Source organism: Lontra canadensis, unplaced genomic scaffold, assembly GCF_010015895.1.
Source record: "Lontra canadensis isolate GAN:19392208 unplaced genomic scaffold, GSC_riverotter_1.0 scaffold30, whole genome shotgun sequence".
Classification (NCBI taxonomy): domain Eukaryota; kingdom Metazoa; phylum Chordata; class Mammalia; order Carnivora; family Mustelidae; genus Lontra; species Lontra canadensis.
This window is the reverse complement of record NW_022631024.1, coordinates 9833264-9845132: the sequence shown is the minus strand read 5'-3', so window position 1 is coordinate 9845132 and position 11869 is coordinate 9833264. Positions and strand designations below refer to the sequence as shown.

The 11869-nt window shown below is 44.0% G+C and overlaps 1 protein-coding gene across 4 annotated transcripts in view; it reads left to right on the top strand.

Moving 5' to 3' along the window:
* The first annotated feature begins 547 nt into the window (after positions 1-547).
* STRBP (spermatid perinuclear RNA binding protein) overlaps positions 548-11869 on the top strand; it is a 132456-nt gene continuing 121134 nt past the window's right edge. The window contains exon 1 of one of the 4 annotated variants that reach the window (XM_032865811.1): positions 548-692. The gene's annotated coding sequence lies outside the window, so the exon portion shown is untranslated. The remainder of the gene's footprint in view (positions 693-11869) is intronic. The other 3 variants (XM_032865814.1, XM_032865813.1, XM_032865812.1) reach the window with 3 other exon arrangements.

Sequence of the window (11869 nt, the reverse complement as noted above, 5' to 3'; positions counted from 1 at the left end):
ACCTGGGGAGGCGTTGCACAGCCTACTCCGCTGCTTAGCCTCTGGGGTTGGGGGCGCACTCGCCACTGGCGCGCGGGCCGGGAGAGGCAGGCTCTGAGTGGCATCCGGGAGCCGCTCCCAGATTCGGAAGTTACGAAGTTTCCGTGCATTTCGCTTGCTTCTCTGCGCAGCTCGTCCCCGCTCCGCAGTAGTTACGCTGCTAGCGCAGCGGGGCTCAGGTGCTGCAGCGGGCGGGGGCCTGGAGCCTGGAGAAAGGCGGGGACGCAGCTTACGTAAGCGTCCGCTCGCAGGTGCATGCGGCCTCCACCAGCGTGTGGTCCCTGCGCGCTCCCAGGTGCGCAGTTGGCGCAGGCAGCGGCGCGGCACGGCGCCGGCGGGCGCTGGCCGGCGCCCTCAGGTACGGCAGAGTGCGCGTGGAGGGGGAGCGCGGCGAGCGAGGGGGCGGGCTTTCCGTTCCCCAGCAGCCGCGGGCCCGCCCCCCGGATCGGCCAATGGGCGCGCTGGGCGGTGTCACGTGCTCGCCGCCGCCGCCGCCGCCGCCGAAGCGGAGACCGGAGCCGCGAGCGCCACCAGGGCAGCAGCCGCCGCAGCCGCCGCCGCTGGGCTGAGGAGCCGGAGACGCGGACGGACGAGGTGGCGGCGGCGGCGGAGCGGGAGCGGGGACCGGGCGCGGGCAGAGCGCGGCGGCGCGGGTAGGCTGCGGCGGTGGGGTAGGCGCCTGCGCGGCGGGCCGTCCCGGGCGGGCGGCGGTTTAGGCGGCGGTTGAGGCGGTTGGCGGAGCCGGCCCGGGCCCCGCATTGTTTGTTGTGCGTCCTTAGCAGCGGCGGCGCCGGCCGCGGCGGCCCGGGCGGAGAGCAGGGAGCAATCCCGGCCCCCGTGGCTCTGGCATTGTGGCCGCCGCTGCGGTGCCCCGGCTGTTTCGGGCAAGGGCAGCGGGCAGCCTTCCTCACCTTCGTGGGGGACGGGGTCCCGGCCCCGAGTGAGGGGAGGGCGTGGGCAGTGTTGGGGGGGACCCGGCGCCGGGGGTCTCGGTAGGATGGAAGGCGAGGGGCTCTGGGCAGGTGTTGGAGGACATTGGGGGCAGGGGCTGTGAGCGAGGCTTGGGGGGGGCTGGCGGAGGGTGTGGGCAGACTTGGGGGAGAATGAAGGGTGGAGGGATCCGGCCCAACAGAGCGGGAGGGCCTTCGGGCAGGTTCGAGCGCCCAGTGGGGCCAGGGCGAGTGCGAGAGGGATGGGGAGGGCATTCAGGCGGGTGGGGGCAGCCTTTGGGGGTTCAGGAGGGTGTGAGGGAGGCTTTGGGGAGGGTAGAGGCTAGCGTGATGGGAATGGAAGGAGGAAATTAGGGACTCGATGGAGGAGTGGAAGAAGCGGATGTCCCGGTCGGGGCTGCGTGTGAGGGGCAAGGCGTGGGGGCAGATTTAAGGAAGGCCACCGGACAAATGTGAAGGGAAATGTGGAGGCAGGTGTGCGAGTAGGGGGAAGTGTGATAGGGAGAGAGGGACGGAGGTGTCTAGGGGTCTCTGGAGTGATGGTGAGGGAAATGGAGGCTTGCAGGGAGGAGGTGTGTGCCAGGGTAGGCCCAGAGGTTTCAGGAGACCTGTGAAGGATGTGAGGTTTGTGTCTGGCCAGGAGGTGTGTAGGGAAGACAAGAAGGAAGCAGGAATAGTGTTGAGACTGGATAGGTGGGACACGCAAAGGGCGGACATGTGGGGCGGGGGAGAAGACAGGTGTCTCACTGGCGAGTGGTGCTCAGGGGAGAACTGTATTGGGGGGGGAGGGGAGGAGGAAGGTGATTGGAGCAGGGCCAGAGTTGGAGAAAAGTGAGGACAGTGGAGTAAGGTGATGGGGATGGACAGGAGGTGTGCAGTGTATTTAGCGGATAGCAGACGTGAGTGAAATGTGTTAACTTTGGGGTTGGGGAGACATTGCAGGGGACAGGTGGAGTGGAGTATGTGTGAGGTAGAGGGCCAGAGGTGTAAGGGGTGAGGAAAATATTCTTGGAGTGGCAGCTGAGGTATGAAAACAGATGGAAGGAAATGTTTTGGGGGCAGGAAGTGTGGAGGGGAGTTAGGGAGAAGAAGTGGGGGTGGTACGTGTGTGAAGGGAAATCAGTAGAGGGAGGTAGTAGGGGATGGCTTGGAGGGGGAGGGATGCAGGTCAGGTCTGGGGTACATACAGTATGTAGAGGGATGAAACATAGCTTGGGGTGCTAGATTTTGTCTGGTGGGGGATAGGCAAGGAAGAGAGGGAAGAATGGGGGAAGACAGGATATTTTTGGGTAGCAGACATAGAATAATGCATAGTACATAACGGGGTAAGAGAAGGGCAAGGTAGGGAGGTGCGTGAATGTGTCTGTGACTAGAAAGGGATAGGTTGTGTATTGGATTGGGGTGATGGTGGAAGAAGCAGGTTGTCCAGGTTTAGCGGCAGGAAATGACTATTCAGGCTGGAGAGAGTTAGGAAAACAGGTTGCTTAAAAGAGAATGGAAGGAGCAGGGTGCTGAAGAGTGGGGTGAGATTGGAAAACTTTGAGTCCTGAGAGATTAAGGGGTTCAAAAGCTTTAGGTCACTGGAAATAAAAGGCAGAGTGCAGAAGTTGAAAAAACAAAAGCCAAAACCAAACTGAAGAGGGGATTATATTCTGGATGTAGAAGAACTGAAGAGTGTGTGTGGTGTGTGTATGTGGATCCTGGAATGATACTAATGAAAAATGGAGGACATTAAACCCTGTATATATTTGAAAGTTCATGCCTCTAGGATCAGAAGAATCAAGAAGCCAGATTTTAGTTCCAGAACCCTATGAATGGGGAAGGGATAGGGTAGAGCTGAGTAGTACACACTCCCAAGTTGGAGGAGGTATGTGGTAGAATATTGTCCTAGTGCATTGCGCTGACAAGTGTGCAGATAGAAGAGCCATACAGGGTTGTGTGGAGTGCACCACCAGTGAATAGAAATAGGATTGCAGCAGGTGCAGGGCAGATGCCTTTTTGAAGATGCTGCAAGAGAGCCGGGCCCAGTGTCCGTGCCATTCGAGGGCTATGTATCAGAGAGGAAGGAATACCTTGGTGCAGTGTCTCAGCTACCCTGGTGCTTTCTGGGTAATGGGGCAGTTTTCAGGCTTTGAGTGATGTAATATCTGAGTCCCATGCTAGAGGCAGACAGAGGTAATGTACATCCAGCTCCTAAAAGTGGCAGGAATGGAGATCTGCGATTCTTTAACTCTCTTTCAGGGTGCAAGTAACTGATCCTGCGTTGTTGGCTTTTTCTCCCAAATAGTTCAAGTAATAATTTGGTTGGAGGCTTTTGGATTTTCTGCTATTTTGATTTGAGTTAGGGAGTGTAGTGTTAACTTTATTGAGGAAGACTTTTGGGGGTGTGAGGACATATGGCCAATCAGCTTGCCAGACACATAGAAAATAACCTTCAGCGGTTTGAGCACATATATCTCAGTGCGGTTCTCATTCAGTGTTCTGTGGCTTGTGTTAGATTCTTTGGGATTTGGAAGGATTAAGGAAACTGCTTTGAGACTGCCGTAGTAAGCAGGGTTTTCTACAATCTTGGGAAATGATTTCCCTTTTGATAGTCGAAAATTCAGTCTTGTCAGATTTTGCAAAAAAATTATTTCATGTTGCAGGAATAACTTCAGTTATCTCTTAGTGGGCTTCATGTAGTGTGTTATGTAGTACCTGTGTGGTTTCAAATAAAAAGTATGCTTTGATACCTTGGGAAGCTTTCTGGTTTGATTAGTTTTCTCCTTTTGTCAATTTAGGAAGTATCTTAATGTGGCCATTGTAGGTTGAAATAATAAGTTTGAGTGGAAGTGAGAATCTTGCCTAAACATAATGAAGGCTGAGCAGAACAACACATTTTAAATAATCTGAATCTGTAAATATAAATATTTAAAAAGTAAACTGGAAGCTAATTTTTAAAATCAAATTTAAAGTGCATCATGAAGGCAACAAAATAATGTTCTGAAGGCATTGCTGTAAGATTTTATTTTTGGAGGGAAAGGTTTTTAAAGCATAATATGCCTTTCATTGAAATTCTTTGAAGTATTTTGAGATTTGATATATGTGTAGGATATGATTATAAGGGTATGGGCCCATTTGGCTCCCTGGCAGAGGATTTGAGCAGTAGGGTATAAAATGAATAGAGTAACCTTTGAAAATTCTCTCCAATATGGCTATTGTTTCCTCCTTGAATTTTTTAAGTCCATTGTGTTAGTTCATTTTATTGATTTGGGGCAAGCAGTATTTTCTTGCTCAGAAAACTCAATTCTGGGAGTGTTCTGGTTATATGTGTTGTTCTGTGAAATTCTATGGTTTGGGATGGTTGGTAGGCACTTGAAAATATTGTCCTAAGTTTATGAACCAAGGAAAGCAGGTTATTTAGACTTTGTAGACTAAATAATTGGGTCTGGTTTTATTTTCACTGGTGACTTGCTAGACAAGATACTTAATCCCTTTGTGCTTGTTTCTCCTCCAGAAACCTGACTCTGTCTACTTCCCATGAGAATTGAGATGGTTTATATAAAAGAAGTAGAAGTCTTTCAGGAAGATTAGAACTATGTAAATATGGAGATAGCTCCTTTTTTCTTTGTGTCTTGATCAAATAATAATTGGTGCTTCGGAATTTGGCATTAGGTGAGTTAATTTATAGTGGGAAACTTGGATAGAGATGAAACTTCTCTGAATGTCAGAGGTGTCTGCAAATTGAAGTTTCTTCATTCTTTGCTCTACTGTCTGCTTATCTTTTCTGGCTCATTTCTGTAGTTGAGTGTTGGTGCTGATTTGAATTCTTGAGTATGAGCAGAAGATTGTGAGAAACATTCTGCATTGTGGCTGTAGCCTGAGATTACTTCTAACATGAATTTCCAGAGATGAGCACTTCTCTCACTCAGTGAATTCACTTCCTAAATCAAGAATAATAAATACAATACATTTTCCTGTGTATTTTTCAGAAAATCAACTAATTCTAAGTGACTTGAACAGAAGAATAGAGCTATCCTTCTTCTAGTGGCATTAAACCTCCTCCTTTAGATTATTGAATATTTTTTCCTTTTTAAAATTTTAGTTCTCAAATACCCATCCTTTTGACGTTTCCAAGCCTGTTGACAGGTTATGCTCTATTTGAGGAAGAATGATGTTGAAATGCTTTTAAAATGTTTGTTAGTTGTAGAAAGCCTCTGTATGCTGGTTATGATTGATATTGCAAAAATGTAAATAGTAAGTTGCTTTTTGGGCATTAATTTGCTTGAGCTTGGTAATACCCAGCCCTGATAGTAGTCTTTTGTGCTAGCTGATCTTTTTTTTTTTTTAAGATTTTATTTTATTTTAAAGATTGATTTATTTATTTTGGCAGGGGAGAGAAAGCTAGCAAGTGGAGTGGTGGGGCAGAAAGAAAGGGAGAGAGAATGTCAAACGGAAGACTCCCCACTGAGTGGGAAACCCGACATGTTGATCTCAGGACCCTGAGATCATGACCTGAGCTGAAAGAGTTGGATGTCCAACTGACAGAGCCACTCAGGCGCCTCTTTAGAGATTTTTTTTTTAAAGATTTTATTTATTTATTTGACAGAGAGAGATATCACAAGCAGAGAGGCAGGCAGAGAGGCGGGGAAAGCAGGCTCCCCGCTGAGCAGAAATCCCCATGTGGGGCTCCATCCCAGGATTCTGAGATCATGAGCTGAGCCGAAGGCAGAGGCCTAACCCACTGAGCCACCCAGGCACCCCTAAAGATTTGATTTTTAAGTAATCTCCATACCCAACATGGCGCTCGAACCCACAACCCTGAGATCAAGAGCTACTCGCTCTACCAGCTGAGCCGGCCAGGTGCCCTGCTGATCTATTTTTAATAGTTTATATTCTCTTATATAACATGTTTGGACCTCCGCTACCCATCTTACTGCTCTTTTTGTTTTCATTTGTTTTATATAGATCTTATTAGAAAATTGGTTGTTTTAAAAAATTTTTTCAGCTGTAGAAAAACTGTTTCTGACAGGTAATTATGAGAGGCTTCATCCAGTCTAATTTTAGAAAACTTTATTGAGAAATGTAAGTTAAATTTATATGTCTGTTGAAACAGAAAAGAATAAAGTGATGAGGCCAGATTAGTGGTAATATAAATATTTAAATGGTTTAAGCCTGAAAGATCTGTAAGTCTGTAACTTTTAGGTCTTGCACTGCATAGTGAGGTAACCACATGACCTAATTTGTCACTTTCATGCCTAATTTAATGTATTTCTTGTTTTTTTATTTTAAAGATTTTATTTATTTATTTGACAGACAGAGATCACAAGTAGGCAGAGAGGCAGGCAGAGAGAGAGGAAGGGAAGCAGGCTTCCTGTTGAGCAGAGAGCCCGATGCGGGACTCGATCCCAGGACCCTGAGATCATGACCTGAGCCGAAGGCAGCGGCTTAACCCACTGAGCCACCCAGGCGCCCTGTATTTCTTGTTTTAAGGGTCCTTGAAGTACATCCTTTTTGAGAAGTATGGGTATATACATTCCATATATATGTGTTGCTGAGTGAATGAATGCCTTCCTAAATTTCAGTTACTTGATATTAAAATTCTCTTCTGAGATAACTAACACTGTGTCGAACATCTGCTTTCTTGAGTTAACTTTAGCACAACTCGAAAGGGTATAGTTGATTATATCGATAAAATCACAGCCTTGCATTGTGTGACTTCATGGTTCATTTCCATTTGAAGAGTGAGTTCTGCAGCAGGTTGTGTAATAAATTCAGAGGCGTTTCTGGGTCATGGATAAGATGTAGTTTCTTACTGCACCTGCAGAATTTCCTGTTCTTTGCAGTTTTCCAGGTACCAGCACTTTTCACAATATCCTATTAGGCAGATCAGCAATTTGTTTATAAATTGAATTTAACCATGTTAATACTATAGACATAAATAAAGTGTGAATTTAACCATATTCATACTATTGACATAAAGCAAATAGTAATTGTCCTTAAAGACTCTGTTTAGATTTTTTTTTTTTTTAATTACACTTACCTATTCTACTAGTTTAATTCAGCAAACATGCATTGACTTAGGCTCAAAGGCACGTTTTGTGCTGGACCTAAGATTTCTTTTTCTTTTCTTTCTTTTTTAATATTTTATGTATTTATTTATTTGACAGACAGAGATCACAAGTAGATAGAGAGGCAGGCAGAGAGAGAGGAAGGGAAGCAGGCCTCCAGGTGAGCAGAGAGCCCGATGTGGGGCCCGATCCCAGGACGCTGAGTTCATGACCTGAGCCCAAGGCAGAGGCCTTAACCCACTGAGCCACCCAGGCGCCCTGAGACCTAAGATTTCTTAGTAGGGCTCTATAACACTGTTTTGAGTAAAGAACAGATCCTTCCCTAGATAGGTTGGCCCTTAATGTGTAAATGGAGTCTATAATTTTGGTTACCGAGGTAGTGACCTGGTAAAGAGGTGGTTTGTTTCTAACAGTTAAGATAGAGGCATTTTATTCTTATGGTAGTTATAATTCCAAGTAAATCTAAAACTCCTTAAACATTGCATCTAATCATAGGCTTTTGCACAACTTAGACAACCTACGTTTTTACCTAATGAAGTATAGGGTATTGGGTAGCTCTTGTTTTAACTCTGGACAATTCAGTTTTAGTTAGCAAAGCTAGTGAACTAGAGGGGAAAGGTGTTGCAGTTTTGATAATGTAGGTTAGCGGCTGGAGAAAATAAGGTTTGGAGCCCTTGGTATCTATACTTTCAGTTGTTTTTGAAGTAAGCTGCAAATAAGCTTTTTTTTTTTTTTTTAAAGATTTTATTTATTTACTTAGAGAGCATGAGAGGGGAGAGGGTCAGAGGGAGAAGCAGACTCCCTGCTGAGGAGGGAGCCCAATGCAGGACTCAATCCTGGGACTCCTGGATCATGACCTGAGCCGAAGGCAGTCGCTTAACCAACTGAACCACCGAGCTGTCCCTGTACATAAGCTTTTAATGTCAAGGTTAGTATGGAAGGACAGATATCAAACATATTAGTGATGAGGTTTTTAAAAAGATGGTATCTTAAAGATAAATATTAACTAATGCTCTTTGAAATGCCAGCTTTGTGGTAAATGTTGTGGAGTTATACAAAATTGGCTTTTGAGGGGCACCTGGCTGGCTTAGTGGATAGAGCAGGTGACTCTTGATATCAGGGTTGTTAAGTTCCAGCCCCATGTTGGGTGTAGAGATTACTTAAAAATAAAATCTTCAAAACTGGCTTTTGGTCAGTATTATTGTTTAGTAGTGTTCTTTATTTCTAGAGCTCAGGGTTTGCATACCCGGACTTTGATCCCTCTGGGAGTATAATGTAGGTGAACAGGAGAGCATTACATTTAGAGAAATGGAGACACGGAGTTGACTCTAGAGCAGAGATAGGCAGACTTTCAGAACACCCTTTCAGAGGTTCCTTTTGGTTCTCAAATTTGGGCAGGAAGGTTGATGTCTGGGCAAATTTGAAATCTGCTTCTTTTAGTCAAGCCTTTGAGTGCAAGTCTTTTCAAAGACTGCCTGCAGTAATGCGTGGCCTTCGTAGGAAATTTGGGGCCAAGGATTATGCATTAGTAATGAAGCTGAAGAAGGGGGCTGGCCCTTGGGTGTACTCTCCTTTTAGGTTATTCCCAGAGATGATCCTGTGTGCAACCTTGACTGCTGTACTGGGTAGTAGAATGTTGTTGACACCAGAAGACTTCGCTTTGAGGTCTGATCCTGTTATTTCCTAGTTGTAGATCTCTCTCCTCATGTATAAAATTGGAATAAAACCTCTAAATTACAGTTACGGTGAGGATTAAAGAAGAAAAGAAAGCTGTTTGTAAGCATGAAACGTAACATTTTTTTTTGAAGGGAGGATTGAGGAGAAATTAAGGGCATACTTTGAAGTAATGAGAAAAATTTGACTCAGAAGGATCTGGATTTTAATTTTTTTTATCATGGCATGTTCAAATGTACATGAAAGAGAACAGTACAATGAACTTTCACGTACCCGTCAACTAGCTTCAGCAGTTACCAGCATTTTGCTGCTTTTGTTTCATCTACCCCTCACTCAGAATTACTTTCTGTTATTTTTGTTGAAATATTTACAGTAAATTTTAGACATCATATACTTTCATCCATAAATACTTCAGTATTTCTAACAGGCGGGAACCTAAAAAAAGATATAACCACAAAACTTTTAACTGTCTAAATTAACTATAATTCCTTATCTAATACTCAGGAGGAGCTGGATTTGAAACATAGCTCTACCACTCACCAGCTTTGTGTTAATCAAATTACTTGCTCTCTCTGAGCTTCTGGTTCCTTATCTGTAGCATAAAGATAATACCTCATGAAGTTATTTTGAGCTTAAATGAAATAACATAAAAGGCCTAACATGAATGTTCTCAGTAAATAGCCCAGCTTCTCTCCTGAGCTTCCTATGGCATGTGAATTAGGATTATGGGCTGCTCTCCTTCCTTCTTTAGTATCACAAAGAATAACAGTGCCCTGAAATGACTGTCCACTAAGCTAGTGAAATTTCTCTTCATTGGGCTCTTTGACTCTTTTAGTGAAATTCTGTCGCAGTTGAAATCATGTCTGTTCTCCCCCTCTCTTCTGCAAAATCGTTGTTCTCCTGTCTGGTGGCTTATTCTAGTCAACATACACATGCTGTTCTTTCATGTATTCTTTTTTTTAAACAATGCTTTCTTGACCATGCTGTTTCTTGTAGATACAACCCAGTGTCTCATCTTCTTGGAAAAGTTGTTTCTACTCATCTTCAGTTCTCCTGTTCTCTCCTGAACCTACAATAAGAGACTTTCAACTTAATTACTGAAACTGCTCTTGTTGAAACCACCAATTTTAATTCTCACTTAACCTGTTAGCAGCATTTGGTGCAGTGGATATGTCCTTCCTTGAAATACTTTATGTTCTGGTTTCTGGGATACCATATTCTGTTGGTTTTCCTCCTGTCTCCTTGGCTTCTCCTTTGTTGGTTCTTCTTCATAACTACTACCTCTTCGTATTGGACCACCTGGGGTCTCTGCTCTTCATTCTCATTCCCCCAGTGATCTCATCCAGTCTCCTGGCTTTATTACTGTGTATATGCTGATGATTCTCAAATTCTTATCTCTGAAACTCCAGACTTGTTTGTCCTACTGCCTATATTGATTGACATCTCCACTTACATATTTTATTGGCATCTCAAACTAAACTTGCCCCAAACCAAACTCCTGATCGTTACCCTGCCCCCTCTTGCACCTGCCTCACTTGTGGATTCCATGGGTATTTTGTTTTTTTTTTAAAGATTTTATTTATTTATTTGACAGATCACAAGTGGGCAGAGAGGCAGGCTGAGAGGGAGGGGGAAGCAGGCTCCCTGCTCAGCCGAGAGCCCGATATGGGGCTCGATCCCAGGACCCTGAGATCATGACCTGAGCTGAAGGCAGAGGCTTAACCCACTGACCCACCCAGGTGCCCCTCCATGTTTTAGTTAATAGCAACTTCCTCCATCTTTTTAGTTGCTCAGGCCAAGAGTTGTCTTTGACTCTCTCTCATACACTACATCTGACCCATCAGGAAATCTTGCCAATTCTGTCTTCAAAATACATCCAGACTCTGACCATTTTTCATCATCTCTACTGATTTAAGTTTACATCAGTTCTTTTGAATTATTGCAGTTAGCCCTTTTTTGCTCTTCGCCTCTTCATATTCTGTTCTCAATCCCATAGCAAGAATGATCCTTTTAAAAAGGTAAGTCAGATTTTGTCTCTTTCTGGTTAGAACACTGTCTTGCTCAGAATAAAAAGCTACGTCCTGTCAAGGTCTTTTGTGATCAGATACCCTTTTCTTTCTTCTCTGATTTAATCTCCTCCTACTTTTTGGACACAAAAAAGTGTCCTTCTTGCTGTTTCTTTAATGTGACAGGCATGTATTTCTGTCTCAGGTCCTTTGCACTTGCTGTTTGCCCTGCCTAGAATGCTGTTACTCAGATATATGATTGCTCCAACTTTTTTAGGTCTTTTCTGGTGAGGCCTTCTCTTTCTACCCTGTTAAAATGGCAGCTCCTCCATTTCTGGCCCTTCCCAGCCTTTTTCACCTTCTTTTTCTCATTACCATTTAAACCATTTAACTTATATTTTGCTTATTTTGTGTATTGCCCTTTTACCTTTACTAGAGTATAAGCTCCATAAAGGTAAGGATTAATACTGGTTTTGTATTGTGCAGATTCTAAGCACCTAGAACAGTACCTGGGACTAAGGTTGTTGACTATTTGTTGAATGAATTTTTCTTTATTATAGTCTGTTTCTTGGTAAAGATGCTATAGTTGGAATTCCAGTTTTTTTCTATGGAATACTCTGTACCTTGAGGTCTTTATGATGTGTTTTTCTTCTCAGTGAGTATCCTTTCAAAGACTGCTGTTGGTTTTATTAATTCATCATAATTTTGAATATTATGCACTGTGCTAGTTGGATGGGGGGGATACAAGAATTAAGTATACATAGACCCTGACCTTCAAGAGCTTACATTCTATTGAGATAGATGATGTGTGTGTGTGTATGTACATGTATATATGTGTGTATATATGTATGTATGTATGTGTGTGTCTTTTTTTTTTTTTTTTTAAGGTAAGACCTTAGATAAAATGGTCCAAGAGTTCAGAAGAGCAAGATATTATTTCTAGCTAAGAGGGATAAGGGAGAGACTTCAGAGAGAATGTGATATGTACATCTGTACTGAGCCATGGAAAATGAGTAGGATTAGGTAATGAGAAAATAGGGAAGAGAATTGCATATGGAGGAAATTGCATTAGCAAAATAAGAATGCTCAAGATTTCTTTGAGAAAGAATAAGTGGTTCAGTAGTTAAAGGTGAGAGAATATCAAAGGAAA